The sequence below is a fragment of the Oncorhynchus mykiss genome, chromosome 11 (assembly GCF_057628025.1).
Source record: "Oncorhynchus mykiss isolate SJ-2025 chromosome 11, ASM5762802v1, whole genome shotgun sequence".
Lineage (NCBI taxonomy): Eukaryota > Metazoa > Chordata > Actinopteri > Salmoniformes > Salmonidae > Oncorhynchus > Oncorhynchus mykiss.
In genome coordinates, this window is record NC_143032.1 from 26,993,157 (window position 1) to 27,014,756 (window position 21,600).

The following is a 21,600-nucleotide window of genomic DNA, read 5'->3' on the forward strand; positions in this document are numbered from 1 at the left end:
CAGTTAGTGATAAAACATTGATTTTGTCCTCACTGATATTAGCCCATAGAAACGTATTGATTAACAGATTAATACATGGAAAAACAGAAATTTGTCTGAAATGAAATCAAAAGGAACTATGTTTTGAAGTGGCTGTCCTATATCTGAGAGTAATAAGAAAAATCTGGAAAATAAAATAAACAATTCAGTGGAATTACCTGCATACCTTTTACGTGGGAATGCCCTGTACCGGATACTTTCAGACTAGAGGTATATGTACACACAGTACAAATATACACACAGTACAAATCTTTTTGAAAGTGACCAGGATTGCGCAATAAAGTCAGGGACTTTTTTCCATTGTGGTCCCTCAAACGGAGAACACCATCGTGTTCGTGAGAGTTTCACCTTTCCATAGAGTAGAGAAGACCAATTTTCGGGAATGTCATCCTGTCTGACAATCCGGTTGTCGCTAGTTACCACAGCCACAAAATAATTGACTTTGGCCATATTGTAAAAATGTATTTTCAAGCAGAGAATATATATATATATATTATTCTTTTTCCCAGCTCAGGAGGCTCCTTGATGATGTGAGGCCTGAGGCAAGCACTTTGCCTAATGGTAACGCCAGTGGTTGTTTGACTGGAAAGTTCACCAATGTCTTCCATCCCGAAGAATAAATATTTTCTTAATAAAGAAAAATAAATTAAATACAAGAAGTATAGTTGAATACAAAATAACTTTCTTGCTTGCATTTTATTTTGGTCAAATTCAACCAAAACACATTTGGTAAGGAGCAAGGTGACCAGTCAAAGTACATTTTTCTAACATAAACAAATGAAAGTGGTGATTGAACAGTGAAAAGAGGCTGGGCTGGGTTCAAACCCAAAACCATGCAGAACAGCAGTACAATTACAGGTAGCCAATTAAGTTGTTGTGTGAGTGTGAGTAGTCCAAATATGAGAAAGAATGAATCGCCCTTTGATTCTTTATACAGTAAGGTTTTCTGTAAAGCACAAACAGTGTCTTTGTGTCCCAGTCAGACCTGGGCAGCTTCAATGGAGCCTGTGTGGGTACACCCTAACCAGACTCTAACATCCACATGGAAACTGTTGTCAACCCCTCAGTCAGTCCACTCAGCAATATGTATTATAGCAGTACTAGATGTCAGCAATTCTCCCAAGAACCTCTTGCAAAGTCATTTAAAAAAAGCATACAATGTCCATTAAAAAGAGGGTAACCAATAAGGGATATAGACTGAACATGACCCTAAAAGGAAACACATCACAAACCCATCCATACATGACAAATGTATCTGATAAGAAGAGGCTATTCCAGTGTTAGCTTTGGTAGAACGTTCATTATTCTCGTGCATGTCATAATATTCACTGTAATAGAATATGGGCGTATCTTAAACGCATGACGTCATATGGAATTTCCTGTGGAGGCGGGGCTTAGCTTCAGAGGAGAGTCCTGCGGACTAATTTTGAAAATAAAAATAAATTCACGCGGCCAGGGGAATATTCTAAATATATATATATATATTACATTTGATATATATATATATTACATACGCCAACACTTTTTTTACAACTAAACAGCATTTTTCCCTTTCTCAATGAAGTAACTGAATAAGGAGTGACCCGCGGGGGAGTGAATTGACCGTGACTTTTCGCAGAGGAGAAAGCTGTTACCAACAAAGCAATTGCTGCTGTGTCTACGGTGTTTAGAGGATCACAACGGGGATTTTGAAGAGCATACATTTATTTACGTATGTTGCATCGGAAATAAATCACGCCGATAAGGTAAATATTTATATTTTAATAATTGTATGAATCCTGTTTTTCATCCGTTATTGATTTACTCTCCAATAAGTCTATGAATTTTCCACATGAGTGAAGGACTTTTATGATGGATATTTTAAGGACAGTTCGACATTTACTGGGGGGTGGTGGTGTCAAAAAAAAACACCCCTGTCTATAGAGGTCTTCCTGGATCCACCTGTACCCTGATACCCGGGACATGAGCGGGTCCAGATCCAGAATTATAAATATTGTCACAGGTCTGGATCGGATCTGATATGATTGTCATGGGTCTTGGGTATATATAATTTTAACTGACTTGTCCGGAAGGACCCATACACATTGGAATGCGACTGCCGCAGTAGAGCGGGAGTAGTGATCGATGGCTCTTTTTGAAAGGATCTTTTTGGTGAACGTCAAAACCGAATTGCATTTCCTTTGGCTCCCAGATTTGCATACTCTTACTACTGCTTTTAGGCTCCAACGTTTTTTCTGCAGATAAATGACAAAATAATTCCTTAAAGAGGGTGAATCCTCACTGCAGAAACAATAAACAGCGGGAAGAACGTGTCAATCTGGCCCACAGTGATATTTACAGTGTGTAAAAGTAATTTGCATGCTATCTAATCATTTGGTAAGGTAAAAATTTACATTGGAGATTTACATTTTTTTCATGGTTCTATGTAGATTTTTAAGCATTTTGAATAAAGAGCTGTTTGGGATCCAAATGAGCAAGGTCTTCTACGCAAACAAAGCCAAATGTTTCGGATCACCTAAAAGACTCAGAAGGCCCATGGCTAAGAGAGAGAGAGAAATAAATTGTATCATTTGTGCTACTGCTCTTGCTTTTCAGGAAAGTGGCGCATGTACAGTTGAAGTCGGAAGTTTACATACAGCTTAGCCAAATACATTTAAAATCAGTGCTTCACAGTTGGGATGGTGTTCTTCAGCTTGCAAGCCTCCCTTTTTTTCCTCCAAACATAACAATGGTCATTATGGCCAAACAGTTCTATTTTTGTTTCGTCAGACCAGAGGACATTTCTCCAAAAAGTACGATCTTTGTCCCCATGTGCAGTAGCAAACCGTAGTCTGTTTTTTTTATGGCGGTTTTGGAGCACTGGCTTCTTACTTGCTGAGTGGCCTTTCAGGTTATGTCAATATAGGACTCGTTTTACTGTGGATATAGATACTTCTGTACCTGTTTCCTCCAGCATCTTCACAAGGTCCTTTACTGTTGTTCTGGGATTGATTTGCACTTTTTGTACCAAAGTACGTTAATCTCTAGGAAACACAACGCTTCTCCTTCCTGAGCGGTATGATGGCTGCGTGGTCCCATGGTGCTTATACTTGCGTACTATTGTTTGTACAGATGAACGTGGTACTTTCAGGCGTTTGGAAATTGCTCCCAAGGATGAACCAGACTTGTGGAGGTCTAGAATCTTTTTTCTGAGGTCTTGGACAATTTCTTTCATGATTTTCCCATGATGTCAAGCAAAGAGGCACTGAGATTGAAGGTAGTCATTGAAATACATCCACAAGTACACCTCCAATTGACTCAAATGATGTCAATTAGCCTATCAGTAGCTTCTAAAGCCATGACATCATTTTCTGGAATTTTCCAAGCTGTTTAAAGGCACAGTCAACTTAGTGTATGTAAACTTCTGACCCACTGGAATTATGATACAGTGAATTATAAATGAAATAATCTGTCTGTAAACAATTGTTGGAAAAATGACTTGTGTCATGCACAAAGTAGATGTCCTTACTGACTTGCCAACACTATAGTTTGTTATCAATAAATTTGTGGAGTGGTTAAAAAACGAGTTTTAATGACTTCAAACTAAGTGTATGTAAACTTCCGACTTCAACTGTAGCTTGTTGTTGGCCAATCATAAGTCATCAAAGTGGCAGCAGGCTACAGCCGTGTATGGCAAAAGATAGGAGATATCTAATCAACGGAAGATGGAATTAAAATGATTGAATTAAAAGTTAAAGGGGGAGAGGATAGGTTACAACGAACAAGAGCCAACAGGTAGGCTTCTACTCAATATTCTGAATGGAGTTGTTGTTTGTAAATGTGTAGCACGAGAAAGCACATGAGGCCTCAATTAGCCTAGCTAGCTAGCTTAACTAGCTTCTCTCAGTTTGATACAGTCAGGACAGGTACTACGTAATCATATTGGATGATGAATAACCCAGCTATGGCAGCTATTATTCTACTATAGTGTGAGTCGGCCTGGTTGTTTGCTGTCTCTCCCTCCCTTCTCCATGTCACTTACTCACAGTAGTAGCTGAAAACTCAATATTTTTGGTTATGGGAAATATATTTCACAGCGGTTTAGACGGTACAATGATTCTCTACATCAGTAGTTCCCAAACTTTTTATAGTCCCATACCCCATCAAACATTCAACCTCCAGCTCCGGGGGGGGGGGGGGGGGGGGGGGGGGTCATGACCTAAAGATAACATCAGGGCTAGGAGTGTCCCAAAGAACAACTCAGCCTCTCTCTTTCTCTCCCTCTCTCTCTCTCTCCCTCCCACCTGATAAAGTCAATGTCATTTTATTCAATCGCCCACCTATCCTGTCTGCTCACAAACACTGTAGCGTCTGGCTTGCAGACATCAATAGCTCTTTATAATGTCAATATCCAGGGAGAATCCAATATCCACAGCAGAAGTCGTCCCCCAGAATAAGTAATCCATTTATTCTCAGGGAAGATATAATGTGTGTGCGTTTTCAATAACCTTGTAAATACGGGCGTCCGAGTCGAGCTGACTTCTCGGTGTTGCTAGAGTTTAATTAAGGGGATAGAGCTGTGGGAGGGATGGAGGGAGAGGGGAAGGAGGGATGAGGAGAAGGGGGTAGGGCTAATTGAGGGAGAAGAGGAGGAGGTGTGTGTGTGTGTGTGTGTGTGTGTGGAGGTAGGAGACGGTAGGTGGGATACGCTATGTTGCGGAGTTACCAGCTGAATGGATGTGACCTCCAACGCCAGATAACAGTGGTTGAAGAGCTGGCTTCTCATCTGATTGACAGGAGACCCCACCCTGCCGTTCTGGGGTACGTCTGACACAGACCATATGTGTTCTTCTGTCCCTCTGTGGTGGAAGTGATGAATCGGCTGTTACTCAAACACATTGTTTGTACTGAACGGGGCGATTTGTGTAGAAAACAAGTAGTACAATGACTGCCTGTTACAACCATTATGTTACCCTGACCCACAACAAGGAGTAGTATGAGCCCGTAACAAAGAGAGGCCACAGATGATCACAGTGTGGTTATCAGGTTTTGTTTGTCAGTAAATCACTGTCTGCTCTAACTAGCACATCATGGAATTCCCTAAGGACTTTCCTCAACCGTGTGAGAGTGGAAAAATAAGAGCTCATAATTAGACCTCATCCTGATTATCACAAGATTATTCCAGTCTAATTATGAAATCATCTTGTGCTGATGTTAGGAATCAAATGTGCTCTATTGCAAAGTACAGTACCAGTCAAAAGTTTGGGCACACCTACTCATTCCAGGTTTTTCTTTATTTGTACTATTTTCTACATTGTAGAATAATAGTGAAGACATCAAAACCTGTGGCGGTCCTCATGAGAGCCAGTTTCACTATTTCATAGTGTTGATGTCTTCACTATTATTCTACAGTGAGTGGGTGTGTCCAAACGTTTGACTGGTACTGTATATGAATGAGATAACGCTATGTAAACATTATAGTCGTTGATTACTGTGTTTAGCACATAGGATTACATATAGTCTTGAATTATAGGATCTCTATGGTCAAGCCTATATCAGATTCAGTTTCAGTCTTTCAAAAGTCTCTGTTTTCGAGGATGGATTTGTCATTCTTTAAGTTGAAATTGCTTTTTGGTTTTGGTTAAACCTGCTCAGTAGTTTATATGGAGGTTTGCCCTCCCACTCCCCTCGACCCTCAGACTCAGAGGCACTTTGTGATTTCATGGCAACTCCACATCCAGGTCTAAAAACAGCATCAAAGCCACATACAGGAATGGGGTGGTTTAGGCTTTTCAAATTGTGCCCTATTCCCTATGTAGTGCACTGCTTTTGACCGGAGCCCGATAGGAGTGCCATTTGGGATGCAGCCTTAGTTTAGGTGACCTCTGCAATGCTACAAGAGGTTGGTGTTGAAAACGGGACAAACTCCTTATATTGTTGGTAAATAGTAGATTGGGATGATCTGAGGAGGCTGACAATGATGATTGTTTTTATTAGCAACTGTGAAGACAGCCGGCAAAAGAAAGTAACAAACACTACCGATCAAAAGTTTGGACACACCTACTCATTCAAGGGTTTTTCTTTATTTTTACTATGTTCTACATTGTAGAATAATAGTGAAGACATCAAAACTATGAAATAACACATGGAATCATGGAGTAACCCAAAAAGTGTTAAGCAAATTGAAATATACTTTATATTTGAGATTCTTCATAGTAGCCACCCTTTGCTTTGGTGACAGCTTTGCACACTCTTGGGGTTTTCTCAACCAACTTCATAAGCTAGTCACCTGGAATGCATTTCAATTAACATGTGTGCCTTGTTAAAAGTTATTGTGAACCCAACTGTGGTTTGTAACTACTATGATTTCCTATTGTAGCCTATTCAATTGTAGACACTTTGTTACCACATTTCGAGTTTGAATCACTTATCAATTCATAATGAAAATTGATATCAGTAAAAACACCATTTGATAACTATTTGATAGGTTACTATGTGAACTTTCATTATCCTCCCTCATGAAAATAGAAAATATCTGAAAGATACTTTGTTGGTTTTTGGTAATGGAATTTCAAGGCACAAGGCAATGTTTGTTAAACTTACAGAATGCAGAAATAATGATCCAGAACTAAATGTAACAGTATAGCTTCCCGTCCCTCTCCTCGCCCCAATCTGGGTTCGAACCAGGGACCCTCCTCTTTCCCTAACGTATTTATCTATTTATTTCGCTCCTTTGCACCCCATTATTTCTATCTCTACTTTGCACATTCTTCCACTGCAAATCAACCATTCCAGTGTTTTATTTGCTATACTGTATTTACTTTTTTTTGCCTTTACCTCCCTTATCTCACCTCACTTGCTCACATTGTATATAGACTTATTTTTCTACTGTATTATTGACTGTATGTTTGTTTTACTCCATGTGTAACTCTGTGTCGTTGTATGTGTCGAACTGCTTTGCTTTATCTTGGCCAGGTCACAGTTGTAAATGAGAACTTGTTCTCAACTTGCCTACCTGGTTAAATAAAGGTAAAATAAAATATATGTGTTGATGTTTCTGGTAGATGTTTTCTAAGACCCCTTTTCCATCTGTTTAACCAGGAATCAAAGTCTTTGCTTATTCCAAATTTTTGCGATGTAAAATGGTTCAACAATTGATATATGCCTTCACTTCTCAAAAAAATATAGACTCTTCGCTTCATTTGACACCCAATTTGACATGCTCCTTTTACATGCTCCTTTTACATGCTCCTTTTACATTTGACATGCTCCTTTTACATGCTCCTTTTACATTTGACATGCTCCTTTTACATGCTCCTTTTACATTTGACATGCTCCTTTTACATGCTCCTTTTACATTTTACATGCTCCTTTTACATGCTCCTTTTACATTTGACATGCTCCTTTTACATGCTCCTTTTACATTTTACATGCTCCTTTTACATGCTCCTTTTACATTTTACATGCTCCTTTTACATTCTCCTTTTACATTTTACATGCTCCTTTTACATTTGACATGCTCCTTTTACATGCTCCTTTTACATTTGACATGCTCCTTTTACATGCTCCTTTTACATTTTACATGCTCCTTTTACATGCTCCTTTTACATTTGACATGCTCCTTTTACATGCTCCTTTTACATTTGACATGCTCCTTTTACATTTGACATGCTCCTTTTACATGCTCCTTTTACATTTGACATGCTCCTTTTACATGCTCCTTTTACATTTGACATGCTCCTTTTACATGCTCCTTTTACATTTGACATGCTCCTTTTACATGCTCCTTTTACATTTTACATGCTCCTTTTACATGCTCCTTTTACATTTGACATGCTCCTTTTACATGCTCCTTTTACATTTTACATGCTCCTTTTACATGCTCCTTTTACATTTGACATGCTCCTTTTACATTTGACATGCTCCTTTTACATGCTCCTTTTACATTTTACATGCTCCTTTTACATGCTCCTTTTACATTTGACATGCTCCTTTTACATGCTCCTTTTACATTTTACATGCTCCTTTTACATTTGACATGCTCATTTTACATGCTCCTTTTACATTTGACATGCTCCTTTTACATGCTCCTTTTACATGCTCCTTTTACATTTTACATGCTCCTTTTACATGCTCCTTTTACATTTTACATGCTCCTTTTACATGCTCATTTTACATTTGACATGCTCCTTTTACATGCTCCTTTTACATTTGACATGCTCCTTTTACATGCTCCTTTTACATTTTACATGCTCCTTTTACATGCTCCTTTTACATTTGACATGCTCCTTTTACATGCTCCTTTTACATTTTACATGCTCCTTTTACATGCTCCTTTTACATTTTACATGCTCCTTTTACATTTGACATGCTCCTTTTACATGCTCCTTTTACATTTTACATGCTCCTTTTACATTTTACATGCTCCTTTTACATTTTACATGCTCCTTTTACATGCTCCTTTTACATTTTACATGCTCCTTTTACATTTTACATGCTCCTTTTACATTTGACATGCTCCTTTTACATGCTCCTTTTACATTTGACATGCTCCTTTTACATGCTCCTTTTACATTTTACATGCTCCTTTTACATTTGACATGCTCCTTTTACATGCTCCTTTTACATTTGACATGCTCATTTTACATGCTCCTTTTACATTTTACATGCTCCTTTTACATGCTCCTTTTACATTTTACATGCTCCTTTTACATGCTCCTTTTACATGCTCCTTTTACATTTGACATGCTCCTTTTACATGCTCCTTTTACATGCTCCTTTTACATTTGACATGCTCCTTTTACATGCTCCTTTTACATTTTACATGCTCCTTTTACATGCTCCTTTTACATTTGACATGCTCCTTTTACATGCTTCTTTTACATTTTACATGCTCCTTTTACATGCTCCTTTTACATTTGACATGCTCCTTTTACATGCTTCTTTTACATTTTACATGCTCCTTTTACATGCTCCTTTTACATTTTACATGCTCCTTTTACATTTTACATGCTCCTTTTACATGCTCCTTTTACATGCTCCTTTTACATTTGACATGCTCCTTTTACATGCTCCTTTTACATTTGACATGCTCCTTTTACATGCTCCTTTTACATGCTCCTTTTACATTTGACATGCTCCTTTTACATGCTCCTTTTACATTTTACATGCTCCTTTTACATGCTCCTTTTACATGCTCCTTTTACATTTGACATGCTCCTTTTACATGCTCCTTTTACATTTGACATGCTCCGTTTACATGCTCCTTTTACATGCTCCTTTTACATTTGACATGCTCCTTTTACATGCTCCTTTTACATTTGACATGCTCCTTTTACATTTTACATGCTCCTTTTACATGCTCCTTTTACATTTTACATGCTCCTTTTACATTTTACATGCTCCTTTTACATTTGACATGCTCCTTTTACATTTGACATGCTCCTTTTACATTTTACATGCTCCTTTTACATTTTACATGCTCCTTTTACATGCTCCTTTTACATGCTCCTTTTACATTTGACATGCTCCTTTTACATGCTCCTTTTACATTTGACATGCTCCTTTTACATGCTCCTTTTACATGCTCCTTTTACATTTGACATGCTCCTTTTACATGCTCCTTTTACATTTGACATGCTCCTTTTACATGCTCCTTTTACATGCTCCTTTTACATTTGACATGCTCCTTTTACATGCTCCTTTTACATTTGACATGCTCCGTTTACATGCTCCTTTTACATGCTCCTTTTACATTTGACATGCTCCTTTTACATGCTCCTTTTACATTTGACATGCTCCTTTTACATTTTACATGCTCCTTTTACATGCTCCTTTTACATTTTACATGCTCCTTTTACATTTTACATGCTCCTTTTACATTTGACATGCTCCTTTTACATTTGACATGCTCCTTTTACATTTTACATGCTCCTTTTACATTTTACATGCTCCTTTTACATGCTCCTTTTACATGCTCCTTTTACATTTTACATGCTCCTTTTACATGCTCCTTTTACATTTTACATGCTCCTTTTACATGCTCCTTTTACATTTTACATGCTCCTTTTACATTTTACATGCTCCTTTTACATGCTCCTTTTACATTTTACAGGGTCCTTTTACATGGAAATGAATTTATTTCCCCAACGATCCCTGGAGAAAGTAGTGTAGTAATGACTGCTTACTGTTTGCTGCCTGCAGAGATGTCACCCTGCTGTTGGAGGGAGAAATGGAGGCCCTCTTGTTCAAGTGTTGAGCCTGCAACCTAATGCCAATTTTACAGCGTTAACCGGCCTAAAGGTGTCCACAGCTGACCCTATAAAGCTAATGACTGTAGCATTACAAGGCTGATTAGAACACTACTTTAACTTAGCTGTCAGGAGAAAGCCAAGCAGTAAGTCCTCAACCTAGACCTAATAGAGTGAGTTGAGTTTTCAAATGGGCTGCGTTCTGTAGGCCTAATACTTGTACAAAACAGCTTGACAATGCACTTAGTGAAGGTATCTTTGCCCTCAAAGGCTCACGTAACACAGAACTTCTGTTATTACTGGTAATAGACAGCTTTAGTAAATGAGTCCGTAGCTCAACTGGGAGCATGGTAGTGGGCAGTTAGCAGACTTTCCTACAGCAGGCTGAGGGACCTCGTTAAAGCTCTGAGCGTCTGTTTTGATCCTACTCCAACACCAAGGCTCTGAGAGCCTGATCAATCACTTCTCACTGTAAATATTTACTTGTTTTAATGGTCGTCTTTTTCGCTGTGATGTTTCTACTAGCTATCCAAGTTCTCTACTAGCTATCCAAGTTATTATCTACTAGCTATCCAAGTTATTATCTACTAGCTATACAAGTTATTATCTACTAGCTATCCAAGTTATTATCTACTAGCTCTCCAAGTTATTATCTACTAGCTCTCCAAGTTATTATCTACTAGCTATCCAAGTTATTATCTACTAGCTAAGGATACGCAATGTTTGGTTGTGGTATCTCTGAATATGCTTGTTGCGGTATTGCCGTGTTTTCCCAGGCCTTAAATGATTTGGGATGGATAGATTTAAAGGAGCAGGTCAGACACAGTCAATCCACATAGACAATCATGTGGCGTTACTGGCTCCCCTGGCCTCCCTTCCTCCGGAGGCTCTCTCTCCTATAACCCTAAAACATAGCTGTTAACTCTTATGGTGTTGATTACCATAGGAGTCATCTCCCCTGCAGTCTCTATGCAGCTTCCACAGAGGCTGTTGGCTGTGTCTGCTACTCAGCCACTACTGAGGCTTTCTCCTCTCCACCCTAAAGCTTTGTGTGAGTGTGCGTGTGTGTGTACTAGCTTCCCTGGATTGCTACTCTCCTCTCCAGCGTCCACAGAGGCTGGCCTCCCTGCAGTTGTGTCTCCACGTTATGCGCCGGCCTTAAAGGGGGATTTGGCCCGTTTCCAGGCAGCACGCCGGCTGGCTTCCTGTGTGATTGAGATGAGCTTCCTGTGTTCCAACAAAGGAAGGGCCAACTCAGCAAACCAACGCTTAGGGATACGACTCACTGTACTCCTGCCAGACCTGGGTTCAAATACTATTTGAAATCATTTTTAACATGCTTGACTGAGCTTGCCTGGCTTAATTAACCAATAGAATAGTATTTAATTAATTTCAAGTAGTATTTGAACCCAGGTCTGACTACCGCTGCTGCTGCATATCTGAACTCCAGCTCAGAGAGCAAGCCCCTAGGCTTATAGTATTCATCTCCCCTATTTTATCTCTCAGTGCAGCTGAACTCATTAATATCATAGCCCAGCTGTTCATCGGGTGAATCTGGGGTCGTGTGCAACAGGAAATATTTTGTATGGAAGTGATTGGTGGCCGTTAGCTAAGATTCATATTAAATGTCTCTCTCTTCCCCCTTGCCTGAATAATGCTCATAGGCCTAGTCTGTGAGACTGTTGATTATTATCTGAGTGTTAACCATGTGGATGAGTCAGAAATAGTTAGTTTTCAACACAGTGACAGCCATGTTTCACACTCACCCCATATTTGAGAATATATGATATATGATATCATGGTTGTGCTTTAAACCTGACTCATGAGTAGGGGGGGGGGGACTTAAGGAAAGCTTTGACTATGTACAGACTCAGTGAGCATAGCCTTGCTATTAAGAAAGGCCGCCATAGGCAGACTTGACTCTCAAGAGAAGACAGGCTATGTGCACACGGCCCACAAAATGAGGTGGAAATTGAGCTGCACTTCCTCACCTCCTGCCAAATGTATGACCATATTAGAGACACAGATTTCCCTCAGATTATACAGATCCACAAAGAATTAGAAAACAAACCCAATTTTGATAAACTCCCATATCTACTGGGTGAAATACCACAGTGTGCCATCACAGCAGCAAGATTTGTGACCTGTTGCCACAAGAAAAGGGCCTAACCTATATTTGTTTATTTATTTTCCCTTTTGTACATCATTAACACTGTACATATACATAATGACATTTGACATTTTAAAATTATTTTATTTTTTATTCTTTTGGAACTTTTGTAAGTGTGATATTTACAGTAAAAAATGTATTGTCTATTATCTATTTCCCTTGCTTTGACAATGTAAACATGTTTCCCATGCCAATAATGCCCTTAAATTGAATTGGAATTGAATTGAATTGAAATTGAATTGAGAGAGTGATTCATGAATTGAGAGAGTGATTCATAAATAGAGCAAGAAAGGGGAGGGAGAGAGATTACTTATCTTGCAACTGATTTATATTTCAGCATCATTTCAGTTGAGATGTATTTCCTGTTTGTCAGGGGTCTGCGACTGTAGTAAACCAGAGTGTTTTTCCTTTTCCATTCTCTATTGTCACAACAGGAGAATGAGGAAAGCACAACCCGAGTCTCTATACGCTTCCCAAATTGCCCTCTATTCCCTATATAGTGCACTACTTTTGACCACTATATAGGGAATAGGGTGCCATTTGGGACATAATCTCTCTCTCTCTTTCTGGAGCACTGTCATAGTGGAGTACTGCCAAGTTCTCTCTCTCTGTTTTACCCAGAAAAGCAGCTAGCTTAGCGTTTGTGATTGTAATGTTACTGTTGCTGCTGCTGCTAGGAAGTATTTGCTGACATGTAGATATTTCTAAAGGAAGGAAGCCCCTAAATAAATAAAGCCATTCACTCAGTTGTGACTAAGACCTGCGAGTGCAACTCAATCTGAATCTGATGCTCAGCCGTTTTAACAATCTACACTAGACAGGAAGAGATTGTGTTTAACCCATCTGATTTTATACACAGTTGGTCTGCATTTTTATTTATTTAACCTTTATGTATTCAGGAAGTCCTATTGAGGTCAGAAGACCTCTTTATAATGGCGATCGGGCCAAGAGGGCAGCTCAATAAAAATAACAGGGAGAGTGGTCAGAGTGGGCTGTGTATTTTTAGAAGGAAATGGGTGGTTATCATTGACAGGGACCTCACGATACAAGATTATCACGATATGACAGAGGTACTCTAGAACTATTTGAGAAGGTCCGGTCACACAATTTTTCTAGGTGGCAAAGGTCCGGATGGATAATGTCATTTATTGGCGTGGTAATAAACCCCCACCTCACAACCCATGCTCCCCCAAACTGTTCACACCCCTCTTGTTGATAGAGATTAAATGTTGCCGTTTCAGAGCAATTTTCCTGCATTTCTATGCATTCTTTCATGTCTTGTGTGTTTATATGATATTTAGAATTTTTCTGGTCCGTATTGACCCCGTTCTGGATCCGTTCCGTGGTCCGCCAGTTGAGTACGGAGGCAATATGATATGTATGTATTCAATTCTGTGATTTTATTGCTCCTCAATGTAACATATTGCTCACAATATGTCGTACTGGAGGAATACTATTTCTTCAATGAGTCGGACAAGGCGTCATTTGCAGAAGAAAGAGACGGAGGTATCGAGGACGAAGGCCCGGTGCCTTGTAAGGACCCGACGCCGAGAGGGTCATCTACCTTTACCATCGGTCCTACTAGCCAACGTACAATCAATCAATAATAAAATAGACATATATCCTACCAATGGGACATTAAAAACTGTAATATGTTACGTTTCACCAGGTCGTGGCTGAACAACGACATGAATAGCATACAGCAGGCGGGTTTAAACTTTTTTGACGGGATAGAACAGCGGCCTCTGGTAAGACGAGGGGTGACGGTCTACGTCTATGTATATTTATAAACAACAACTGGTGCACAAAATCTAAGTAAGTCTTGAGGTTTTGCTCGCCTGAAGTAGAGTATCTCATGATAAGCTGTAGACCACACTATTTACATAAGCAAACAGGAAAACGCTCATCCAGAGGTGGCATTCCTAGTGGCCGGGGACATTAATGCAGGGAAACTCAAATCCGTTTGACCTAATTTCTGCCAGCATGTCACATGTGCAACCAGAGGGGGAAAAAAATCTGGACTACCTTTACTCCACACACAGAGACACGTATAAAGCTCTCCCTCGCACTCCATTTGTCAAATCATTACAAGCAAAAACTAAAGCAGGAAGCACCAGTGACTTGGTCAGATGAAGCAGATGCTAAGGTACAGGACTGTTTTGCTAGCACAGACTGGAATATGTTCCAGGGTTCTTCCAATGGCATTGAGAAGTGCACCACATCCGTCACTGGCTTCATCAATAAGTGCATCGATGACGTCATCCGCACAGTGACTGTACATACATACCCCAACCAGAAGCCATGGATTACAGGCAACATTCGCACTGAGCTAAAGACTAGAGCTGCCGATTTCATGGAGTGGGATGCCCTCCGACGAACCATCCAACAGGCAGAGCTTCCCAGTGACACGAGCCTACAGACAAGCTAAATTCGTTCTATGCTAGCTTCGAGGCAAGTAACACTGAAGCATGCATGAGAGCATCAGCTGTTCCGGATGACTGTGTTATCATGCGCTCCGTAGCCGATGTGAGTAAGACCTTTAAACAGGTCAACATTCACAAGTCCGCAGGTCCAGATGGATTACCAGGACGTGTACTCCGAGCATGCGCTGACCAACTGGCAAGTGTCTTCACTGACATTTTCAACCTGTCTCTGACTGAGTCTGTAATACCAGCATGTTTCAAGCAGACCACCATATTCCCTGTGCCCAAGAACACTAAGGTAACCTGCCTAATTGACTCCCGACCCGTAGCACTCACGTCTGTAGCCATGAAGTGCTTTGAAAGGCTGGTCATGGCTCACATCAACACCATTATCCCAGAAACCCTAGACCCGCTCCAATTTGCCTACTGCCCCAACAGATCCACAGATAATGCATTCTCTATTGCACTGAACACTGCCCTTTCCCACCTGGACAAAAGTGGGAGGTCAGAGACCTGGCCATGTGTGGCAGGACAACAAACTCTCCCTCAATGTGATCAAGACAAAGGAGATGATTGTGGATTACAGGAAAAGGAGGACCGAGCACGCCCCCATTCTCATCGAAGGGGCTTTAGTGGAGCAGGTTGAGAGCTTCAAGTTCCTTGGTGTCCACATCACCAACAAACTATCATGGTCCTAACACACTAAAACAGTTGTGAGGGCACGACAAAGCCTATTCCCCCTCAGGAGACTGAAAAGATTTGGCATGGGTCCCCCTTTCAGGGTGTGTTGGGGGTTTCAGGGTGTGTGTGTGTGTGTGTGTGTGGGGGGGGGGGGGGGGGGGTTCAGGGTGTGTGTGTTTGACAGTATATCCTATCACCTGGAGGGTTTTAAGGAATCTGCACTGTGCTGTCTACAGACCAGTGATCTATGTCTAATTTTGGACATAGTTTAGGTTTACTGAAGATCTCAGATTTATGTTGCCCTCCAAAAGGGGAAATACTTGAGAAATTTGGTTGTTTAGTCAAGTTACCATATCAGTCTCAGTCCCTCCCTCCAGCCCATTGGCCCCTGTGCTGCATATCTGCCCAGTGAAAGATCTGGCCAGAAGATACTAATTCTTAAGTTATGTGTACGGTTCTCATCTTCAATAAGGGGTTGGACAGTACCAGTGTGTTGGTCTACATATCGTTCTGTCCACTAGTCCCTTTCCCTCTGACAGTGGAGGACTTGAAGAACATTCCTGTCACCAGCTGCTAAGCTTCATAGAATAGAAGCAGCCCTTTTGTTTTTCTAACTTGACCCCTCGCTGGCATTTTACAGGCATAGTTTCACACATAATGGTTCCCTGGAACTCTGTGCTGGGCCAACAGAGGCTGTGGTTTTGGTTCTGTCCAGAGATCACAGATGTTTATTCCATCTGGGACAAAGGGTTTGCAGGGCCGTTTGTACAAATCGTTGTTGAATTTCACACAACTACTTTGCAGGAGCTTTTTAGCTAAAGCAAAAAAACAACTCATCAATAACTGAATTATAGTCAGTCCGTCAGTCAGTCAGAGGCCCTAGTCCATCTGATCTAATCTGGGAGTTGAAGACTGGCTGTCTGTCCTGCTAGGCTCTATATAGAACATGATGGGACACACACACACACACTAGGTAACAAGGAATGCTTCACTCAACACCATACAGTACTAACTGACAGAACTTTTTTCTCAACATGTACTGTGCTGAGAATGCACCAGCACTCTTTCTTACATATATTGTTTTACAAAACATACTCATACAAGCGACAACATTCAGACGTGCACAGCACCCTCAGGGCAGTAACTGTGTAGTGTTAGCTGTCATTGACAGGCCAGGGGTATATATTTTGGTCATTTGACATCTTCCCACCACTGTAAAATGGGGGAGAATTCCTCTTGAGCTTCCTCATCACTAGCCCTTCTATCCTTAATGTTAACCATGTGCATTGATGTTTGGACAGCATGCTGGTGATTAACAGTTCTGTGTTGGATGGATGGCCTCAGTAGAGAGACAATGCAGAGGATTGTCCTGTAGGCTACCAGCTGAAGTCTGCATCCCAAAGGAATAGGATGCATCCCTACTAAACTCGCTAGGGTTGGTCTGTTGTACTGAGAAAGGAAGTTTCTAGTAAATTCTCCACATTGGTGCACTCTCAACCCCCTTCTCCACCTTAAGGGACTGTGTCATGGATGTTGTTCTTATCTCTTCTCCATCAGCATAATAGCATTGTCCCTTCAATCAATCAATCAATCAAATGTATTTATAAAGCCCAATGTCACAAAGTGCTATACAGAAACCCAGCCTAAAACCCCAAACAGCAAGCAATGCAGATGTAGAAGCACGGTGGCTAGGAAAAACTCCCTAGAAAGGCAGAAACCTAGAGAGGAACCAGGCTCTGAGAGGTGGCTGTGCCGGGTTGAGATTATAACAGTACATGGCCAAAATGTTCAAACGTTCAATGATGATTAGCAGTGGTTGTCAGTTGGATTATCATTGCCGAGCATTCAGAGTTAGAGACAGCAGGTGCGGTAGAGAGAGAGTCAAAAACAGCAGGCCCGGGACAAGGTAGCACGTCCGGTGAACCGGTCAGGGTTCCAAAGCCGCAGGCATAACAGTTGAAACTGGATCAGCAGCACGACCAGGTGGACTGGGGACAGCAAGGAGTCATCAGGCCAGGTTGTCCTGAGGCATGGTCCCAGGGCTCAGGTCCTCCGGGAGGGGAGAGGGAGAGAATTAAAGGGAGCATACTTAAATTCATAAAGGACAAGACAGGAGAAATACTCCAGATATAACAGACTGACCCTAGCCCCCTGACACAAACTATTGCAGCATAAATACTGGAGGCTGAGACAGGAGGAGTTGGGAGACACTGTGACCCCGTCCTACAATGGCCTCAGACAGGGCCAACCAGGCAGGCCATAACCCCACCCACTTTGCCAAAGCACAGCCATTAGAGGGATATCTTCAATCCACCAACTTACTACCCTGAGATAACAGCTTCTGTTAAAGCTGTACCATTAAATAGAGTTGAAACATTGAGGCTGATTTCTTTCCAGGCTATCTGTAAAAGGCCTGGTTATAATGGGAGGTAATAAACTATCTGATGGCAGGGAGGCAGAGGTCTGCTACTCTCAGTGTGTCACAGGATAACAGTCAGGAGCTAATTCAATAAAACAACCTCCTCTCACATGGCATTCTTCTTCCTTCACTAGCCTGCAGTCCCCCCCCCTCCCCTCTCTCTCTCTCTCTCTCTCTCATTACCTCCTTCTCCATCACCCTCCCTCCTTCCCTCCCTACCTCCCTCCTGTAAATAGCCGAGCTAGGCTCTATAGGGTCAAAAGTCTTCCTGCAATGTATATCGATCCCCATCCGGTACACACACACAACCTTTGATGACTCAGGTCAATGAATCATTCTCCGTTTTACACTCAGTCCCCAGCTCAATCCTCCTTAACGACAGGGAGACTAAATACACTCTGACTTCCCTGGCTAAACGGACCATTAGAGAACCACAGCTTACGTGGGACCATAAGGAGAGTGATGGCCCATGTCATGAGTTAATACAGTTACTGATTATATCTATAATATGTAGGCGTCCAGACCATGTGACCATCTGACCAGGAAGAACTCTGGGCCCAAAGGCTATATCTGTGATGTGGTAAGGTTGGACCCAGGTGCAGAGAAGAGGCCAGACGAGGAATCAGTGGTTAAGGATAAACATAGTACTTTACTGAGATACGGTAGCCGCAGGATCACAGTACACTTGAAAAAACAACCAACACTAAGTCTCAAACTCACTCAGGAATCGAACGCACACGGTAAGCAATTCAAGCTTCTGCAAAGGAAAAACACACCTCTTCTAACAAGGACACAATTATGAAATAATAAGAGACACCTGAGTCCATTAAAAGTCTCTAGGGTGCCTCCCAGATGGCGCAGTGGTCTAAGACACTGCATCGCAGTGCTAGCTGTGCCACCAGAGATTCTGGGTTCGAGCCGAGGCTCTGTCGCAGCCGGCCGCGACCGGGAGGCCCATGGGGTGGCGCACAATTGGGCCCAGCGTCGTCCGGGTTAGGGAGTGTTTGGCTGGCAGGGATATCCTTTTCTAATCGCGCACTAGCGACTCCTGTGTCGGGCCAGGCACAGTGCATGCTGACCCACATTGGTGCGGGCTGGCTTCCGGTTTGGATGTGCATTGTGTCAAGAAGCAATGAGGCTAGGTAGGGTTGTGTTTCGGAGGACGCATGGCTCTCAACCTTCGCCTCTCCCGAGACTGTATGGGAGTTGCAGCGATGAGACAAGACAGTAACTACTACCAATTGGTTACCACGAAATTGGGGAGAAACAAGGGGTGAAAAAAATATCTTGGGCGGTCAGGAGAAACCAACGACAGTAGCGGAGCAGGCGACATCATCGAATGAACGCCTCATCTGATGGCACCCCTGCTTCAGCCTCTTGTTCAGGAACCGGGGGGTCCTGGTAAGTCCGTGTAGTTGAAAGACATGGATAATCATGAGATCAGGGGTCTCCTTCGCTGAAGGCAACTTGGGTAAGGCGATGAAATGGACTGCCTTGAAGAACCGATCGACGACCACCAGGATAGTGGTAAGCCCTTGAGATGGAGGTAACCCTGTGATAAAGTCTACAGACAGATGAGACTAGGGCCGGCTGGGGATGGTTGGAGCAACCCGACCGGTCGCTGACGTGAAGATTTGCTTTAAGAACAGATGGAACAGGCTGCAACAAAGGATCTCATATCCTCCATCATGTTGGGCCACCAGAATTTCTGCCTCAGGAACTCCAGTGTCCGATTAACCCCTGGATGCCCAGTTAATTTAGATGAGTAGCGCTAGCCAGGATTACCCTACATTGGTTCCTCCTTTAAAAGTTGTGAGCTTGCACCATGGGACTTAGAAGTACCCAGCGTCATGGCTTCATTACTCCAGACCACCACAAGGGGGCGTTAGAGCACTCATTATGCATTTGGGTCCCAAGGTTTTTACATGACCAATCAGAGTGGTTCCAATGACGAACTTTGACACGAGCCACCCTTGCCTTGTAGCGTTCTACAAAGATGGACAAGAAAACATTACGGTGGAACCAGATGTAAGTTGTCATAATGAGTTCATCAAAAAATGTACAATTGAGGAATATGTTAGTTAACGTAGAGACAAACTTAATGCATGTTTTTTGGTCAGAGTTCATTTATGAAAATTGCTATTTAGCAAGCCAGCCAGCTAGCGTTAGGAGAATGAATTTGTAATTCATGTTTCTTTTAGGGACTCCTGAGAACCGGCACTCCTGGGGCAGCAGGGTAGCCTAGTGGTTAGAGTGTTGGACTAGTAGAAGGTTGCAAGTTCAAGCCCCCGTGCTGACAAGGTACAAATCTGTCGTTCTGCCCCTGAACAGGCAGTTAACCCACTGTTCCTAGGCCGTCATTGAAAATAAGAATTTGTTCTTGACTGACTTGCCTAGTTAAATAAATGTTTTAAAAAAAAAAGCTGTTGTTTTGTGAAACAGTGGATGTTAACAATCTAACTAGCTAAAGCATTTACTGCAAATTGAATGTACAATTGTGTCAGCTTTCCTTGCAATGCAGCTGAAGTAACAGAGCTAACTATTTACTTTCTTATTGTGTAGTGGAAGATAAAACTGTATGCCCATCTATGAACCTCAGCTATCATAGTCGTATCAACGTCAAATCTGAATGATATTAATGAAGCCTATGATAGAGTAGAATATAATGACTTTGTGTCAAGGATGCAACTCCTATATACACACACGTACTGTAGATATTACCACACATGAGATTCCCACATTGTAGCCTGTACATTGAATATATTCACTGATCATGTACTCTTCCTTGGCAAGTAAAGGTGCGATTCAGGTATGAATCTCAGACATTCTTTTTCAGTCATCAAACTCCATTATTTGAATGATGCTGTGCCTGCATTACAATTATATAGTGTTTAACACTCCTGCTCCTGGGACGTCAATGATTACACATTAACTATACAATAGACTAGAAACATGATTGATTTGTAATTCATATATATACAGAAAAACTCATATCTAACGCCATCTGTTAGAATCTGAGGACACAGGATAGATTGTATTACAATGAGATACTTCATTTCAACCAGTGGAGAATGTGAAACGCTTTATTGAAAAAGTTCATTATCCAGGTGTTATAAATACATTATTATGATAATTGTAATATTATAAATACAAGTTCAATCTGTACTTCAATGCACATATGGTGTGCATTATAAAATGAGGAAGACCGTCAAGGTGGGGAGAGAGGTGTAGAAGACAGAAAGGGAAAGGTAAGAACAGCAGCAGACAGCATAGGATTCATGAATTACAGTGCTACCCTAATATTCTCTCAGTTCATCAAAATTGTGGTGTCTCCTAACCAACCGTGGGACCCCTGTTGGCCCGAAGGTTATCTTAAGAGCAGGTGAGGTGGCGATGACGGGACTGGCTTCCTCTCTCACATCAAAACATACCTGCAGACGAGTGACAGAGAGAGCATGATTAAGCCCCTTTTATTTTAATTTATTCTTATTTCAATGTAAAGCATCTTTAATACTTCCTGTTGACCCGACCAAGTGACATCTCACCTATGATCATGATGTGCCCTCTGCCAGCCTGTTCAGATGCAAAAGGGGTTCACCAAAACAGCTCATATAACCTAAAGGATTTAGGGAGAAGGAT

The 21,600-nt window shown here is 41.5% G+C and overlaps 1 protein-coding gene across 2 annotated transcripts in view; it reads left to right on the plus strand.

Annotated features, from left to right (window-relative positions):
- The first annotated feature begins 1,419 nt into the window (after positions 1-1,419).
- LOC110535543 (integrin beta-1) overlaps positions 1,420-21,600 on the plus strand; it is a 49,832-nt gene continuing 29,651 nt past the window's right edge. Inside the window, exon 1 of one of the 2 annotated variants that reach the window (XM_021620606.3) lies at positions 1,420-1,784. The gene's annotated coding sequence lies outside the window, so the exon portion shown is untranslated. The remainder of the gene's footprint in view (positions 1,785-21,600) is intronic. The other variant, XM_090189798.1, reaches the window with a different exon arrangement.